Here is a 6000-nt window from a genome sequence, read left to right on the forward strand (position 1 = left end):
CGGATGGACCACTCGGTGGGTAAGAAATTGGCTGGATGGTCTCACTCAAAGAGTTGCAGTCAATGGCTCGATGTCCAAGTAGAGACCAGTGACGAGTGGCGTTCCTCAGGGGTCAGTATTGGGACCAGCACTGTTTAACATCTTTGTTGGTGACATGGACAGTGGGATTGAGTGCACCCTCAGCAAGTTTGCCGACGACACCAAGCTGTGTGGTGCGGTCAACACGCTGGAGGGAAGGGATGCCATCCAGAGGGACCTTGACAGGCTTGAGAGGTGGGCCCGTGCGAACCTCATGAAGTTCAACAAGGCCAAGTGCAAGGTCCTGCACATGGGTCGGGGCAATCCCAAGCACAAATACAGGCTGGGTGATGAGTGGATTGAGAGCAGCCCTGCAGAGAAGGACTTGGGGGTTTTGGTTGATGAGAAACTCAACATGACCCAGCAATGTGCGTTTGCAGCCCAGAAAGCCAACCGTATCCTGGGCTGCATCAAAAGAAGCATGACCAGCAGGTTGAGGGAGGTGATTCTCCCCCTCTACTCTGCTCTCGTGACACCCCACCTGGAGTACTGCATTCTGCTCTGGGCCCCGCCCCACCCAACATAAGAAGGACATGGACCTGTTGGAGTGAGTCCAGAGGAGGGCCACGAAGATGATCAGAGGGCTGGAGCACCTCTCCTATGAAGACAGGTGTTGTGGTTTAAGCCCAGCCAGCAACAAAGCACCATGAGGCCGCTCCATCATTCCTCCCCCCCAGCGGGATGGGGAGGAGAAAATACAATGAAAGGCTCAAGGGATCACTCACCAATTATGGTCACAGGCAAAACAGACTCGACTTAGGGAAAAAGAAATCAATTTAATTTGTTACCAGTCAAATCAGAATAGAGTAATGAGAAATAAAACCATATCTTAAAAACACACCTTCCCCCCACCCCTCCCTTCTTCCAGGGCTCAGCTTTGCTCCCGATTCCTCTACCTCCTCCCTCCCAGCACTGCAGGGGACAGGAATGGGGGTTGCAGCCAGTTCATCACACGCTGTTTCTGCTGCTCCTTCCTCCTCAGGGGGAGGACTCCTCACACTCTTCCCCTGCTCCAGCGTGGGGTCCCTCTCACGGGCATCAGCCCTGAATGACCTTCTCCAACAAGAGTCCTTTCCACGGGCTGCAGTCCTCCATGGGCTGCAGTCCTCCATGAATTGCTCCAGCATGGGCTTTCCCATGGAGTCATGGCCTTCTCCGGGCCCAGCCACCTGCTCCGGCGTGGGGTCCTCCACGGGCTGCAGGGGAGTCTCTGCTCCACCATGAACCTCCACGGGCTGCAGGGGAATCTCTGCTCCACTGTTAACCTCCATGGGCTGCAGGGGGACAGCCTGCCCTCTCACCACGGGCTGCAGGGGAATCTCTGCTCTGGCGCACCTCTTCCCTCTTCTTCTTCACTGACCTTGGTATCTGCACAGCTGTTTGTTTCTCTCACATCCCACTCCTCTCTTCACTGCAGGTTTTTTTTTCAGCAGTCTTTTTCCCCTTCTTAAATATGTTATATCACAGAGGCGCTACCACTGTCGCTGACTGGCTTGGCCTTGGCCAGAGGTGGGTCCGAGTTGCAGCTGGGGAAGCTTCTAGCAGCTTCTCACAGGAGCCACCCCTGCAGCCCCTCCGCCACTACACAAACCCTACACAACAGGCTGAGAGAGCTGGGGTTGTTCAGCCTGGAGAAGAGAAGGCTCCGGGGAGACCTTATAGCAGCCTTCCAGTACCTAAAGGGGGCCTACAAGAAAGCTGGAGAGGGACTTTTTACAAGGGCATGTAGTGATAGGGCAAGGGGTAATGGCTTTAAACTGAAAGAGGGTAGGTTTAGATGAGATGTAAGGAAGAAGTTCTTCACTGTGAGGGCGGTGAGACACTGGAACAGGTTGCCCAGAGAGGTTGTGGATGCCCCCTCCCTGGAAGTGTTCAAGGCCAAGTTGGATGGGGCTTTGAGCAACCTGGTCTAGTGGAAGGTGTCCCTGTCCGTGGCTGGGGGGTTGAAACTAGATGACCTTTAAAGGTCCCTTACAACCCAAACCATTCTATGATTCTATGATTCTATGTATTGTTAAAAAAAGAAACTATCTAGTTCTGTATCAAAAAAAAAAAATCTTCTCTATAGGCTGGGTTGGTAAATAAATCAGCAGGAGAAGCTGCTGTAAATTAGAAGAGCTCTACCACATTCACAAGCAGAGCAATAGAGGCCAGTCATACATCAGTCAGTCACACTGCTGAGCTGTGGATGTGTTTACTCCACAAAAGCAATTGCAACCATATCTTTTCACAGGAGGGCAAAGTACCCCACATTTTCCCTGGGGTGCAAAGATGCACATGGGAAGCTGGTAGTCATCATCATCCCTGGCAGTCCAGACTGTACCTCTCCTCACACTAACACATGTGTGTACCTCGTGTACCCTTAAGCCATCCTAACCTAAACTGGGAGCCAAATGAGCCAGACATTACCAGTAATGTGTAAGCTCTCTGGCCAAAGAGGAATAGACTCATAATGTTCTCCTTTGCAAGTCACTGAGTTAATGGCCTGTTTTTACATATATTGCTGTTACACCTGGCAACTCATGATAATAGAGGCTTGAGGTATTAGCAACAGCACGAAAAAAATAAACAGCCTTTATCAAACCATTCTTATGAGGGAAAAAAACAGCATTGCATATGTCAAAGGCTGCATTATTAGAGCGGTAGTCTGCAGCTAAAAGGCCACACAAGCCTTTACTTCTAACTGCTAACTCAGGTCTCCTCAAGAGACTTGACTGGGATTTAAAGGGTAAGTATTGTGGAATGGTCTGCAGAGTAGAGAGCCGTCCCCTTAATGCTGTCTTTTCAAGACATTATTCTTTCCATTTGTATAGAGACAATTGCTCCAGCTAACCTGCCTGTCCTGTACCCTAGGAAACCTGACAAATTAAAACTAACTGCCTAATCCATCAAACAAATGGTTTGCCCTGGCTCCATCAAAAGTAAATAAATAGCTATCCCCCCTCCCTGAAAAATAAAATATTTCAACATCAAAGAAAGCTTCTTCCCTGCCTCATCTTTCCCTCTCCACATGCCCAAAGGGAGGGCCTTACAGCACAGCCACAAGGTCTGCAGAAGACCAGCATCTAAGGACTATCCATTAGCACAGGTATTTTCTCTCTAATACATCCATGAGCTCAGGGATCCAGGGGAGACTTGGGAGTGACACAGCAAACCACATCTCAGCCCCTCTGGTGGGGCTCCAAGATAAAAAACAAACCTTGAGGCTGATGGCTTGTCAGCCAGGGGCAGGTCTTGCAGAGCACTCAGCTTTGCCTCTTCCTTCCCTGCTGCCTTCATCAGCCTGCAAACACAATCTTTTCCAGTGCTCCTCACAGCATCTAACTTTGCTTTGAAAGTCTGAATGTATTTACTGCCTTTGATTTCCTGGCTGGGGACGTGTGCTTGGAGCCTGCTAATGAAGCTCGAAGAGCAGAGTCAAAGCACTTTCTCAATGCTGGCTGGCACAGGTGGAAGGAAACTGTCTGGCAACAGTCACCATCCTTGCATGCATGCTAGAAGACAACACCATGAAACACCGTACAGCAAGGACAGGCACAGGGCTGGGGCTGTGCATCCCTGCACAGGCAACTCTGCCTGATGCCTTCCCTGTCCTGTACTGCCACGAGCCATAAGCAGTTCTAAATCCCACCATATGCCAACTTCAGGCACCCTAAGCCTCATTAATTCAGGATGGATTGGCAGCATCTAGTATCTAAAGGCACTTAAAATCTTTAGCAACCACCATCAGCACCTCCATTCTGGAGCATAAAGGTTCATATGCACCTAAAGAGGAGCTCTGGGGCGGCACCCTGGTCCTGATCTGAATAGATAGGCAAGGGATGGCTGCCTCAGTCATCTACCCTTCGCCTTAGACTCCAGCCACATCTAACCTCTTGCAGCAGCAGCGCCGGGTTCGGCAGCAGGCACGACGATGGGTATCGCTAGCTGGCCAGGATTTAATTGAACACAGATAGAACTGAGGCAGCCTGAGCCTGATGCAAAGTGCTTCCAGTCCTCGCTTCTCCTTGGGGTCCGCAAGCCACAAAAACAACAGTGCTTCCCAGTTTGGTCATAAAACTTCCTTAAAGCTATTTGTTGTTTGTTTTTTGAAGTGAAGCTTTCATTATCTATAATAGACATTCAGAGACACTCACAGCTACTTATTGCTAATAAAAATAAACATTAGGCCTGGACAGGCTAGGTACATCAGTACACTTGTTCAATAGCTGCTTCTTCCTTGCCTGAGTACCAGACAGGAATGACCACTCAAGAGCCTCTTCTCTGGAAGTACCATTATTTGTAGAGAAGTTGCCAGTTCTTGGGGGAGCAAAACACAACACAAAAAAAGAGATTCTCTGTGGTGGATCCCCGATGGACCATGCCCAGGAAGCCCATCTACCACACCACAGTATAGCTGCTCATCCATCTCCCCACGCTTTGTACCCTGTTACAGGAGGTTTGTTTCAGAAGGAGAGCAGCAGAGGCCAGGACAGTCCCCTGATGCGTACCTGGCCCCCAGAGAGACACGCTGCCAGGTGCAGCAGGTTTTTCAGCCAGCTCGGCCAAGGGAACACACGGCAGCACGGCCCTTCTTGCCAATCTCACGATGAGCTGGGAGGGCAGGAGGGAGGATACGCATCTGGATAAAGACTGTGTTACTGTCCTGAGCCTCTTTGTCCTGGGAAGGACAAGACTTAGTTTTCAGGCTGTGCTGAACTGACTGAGAAAGCTCATCACCTCCCAGGACTGGACTCAAGCATTGTGTTTATGCGTGACCATATCTTGATGGCACCTGGACTATATCCTAAATGGATGGAGGAGAAGGCAGTAGGGCTTCCTCCTGCAGATCACAACCAGACACATGAATGCCATTTCTTGTGAGGGAAAATTGGAAAAGGTGCCAAAAAAGCCATAGAAATGATTTAATGGCTTGAGAATCAATTCTTCTGTGAGAGACCTAGCTCGTGACATTTGTTTTTTTGTCAAAGAGAAGACTGAAAGATGACTTTCTTGTAGCATGTGAAGTATTTCCATGGGAGGAAATACCAGCTACTAAAAGGCTCTTTAACCAGCAGAAAAATGCATAACAAGAGCCAGTGGCTGGAAGCTGAAGCTAGACAAATTAAAATGGGAAATAAGGCATATATTTTTAAGAGTGGGGGTAATTAACCACTGGAACAAATCCTCAAGGGAGGCTGTGGATTCTTATCTCTGGAGAGTTTCAAGTCATGGCTGGATGCCTTTCTAGAAGATGTACTTTAGCCAAAGAAGCTATTAGGTTCAATACATGGGTAATTGTGTGAAATGTAATGGCCTGTGATATAGAGGAAGAAAGAACAGATGACCTAATGTTTCTTTCTGGCCTTAAACCTAAGAAGCTATTCATCTAGATGGAAGCCCTGTGCCTATAGCTGAGAATTTGATCCAAGGCCCCCACTGCAACATTTATAAACCTGTGAAAAATGAGTGTATAAATGCGCCAAAGAGAATAGAATCAAACGATGAATGCGGAGCTAAGGACAAAGAAACTCACCCATAAAATAATTTATTTCTATTTTTTTATGAATTATGCTGGAATGCAATGAGCACCTATAGAAACCAGGACTGTGAGGCAGTAATTTACACTGGAGAAATTAAAATGAAATGGGAAGATACGAGACTATGTTTGGAGACTGTCAGGTTTCTGCGATAAAATTGCGTTAGTAATTAATAATCTCCCAGAAAAGAGAGAGAGAGAGATCATCTGCTACCATGTGTCTATTAGCAGATAAATCCAAAGTGAAAGATATCCCCTCTGGGACTACTTGATGGATTATATTAAATTTAATGGTAATGGAAGGAATACTGTAATTGGAAGATGCTGGAGGGAAAAGATATGGTGGGAGCAAGAGAAGGAGGTGCACTGCTGATACGGAAGACCCCATGGTACAGGAATGGGCT

The sequence above is a fragment of the Gymnogyps californianus genome, chromosome 3, assembly GCF_018139145.2.
Source record: "Gymnogyps californianus isolate 813 chromosome 3, ASM1813914v2, whole genome shotgun sequence".
Lineage (NCBI taxonomy): Eukaryota > Metazoa > Chordata > Aves > Accipitriformes > Cathartidae > Gymnogyps > Gymnogyps californianus.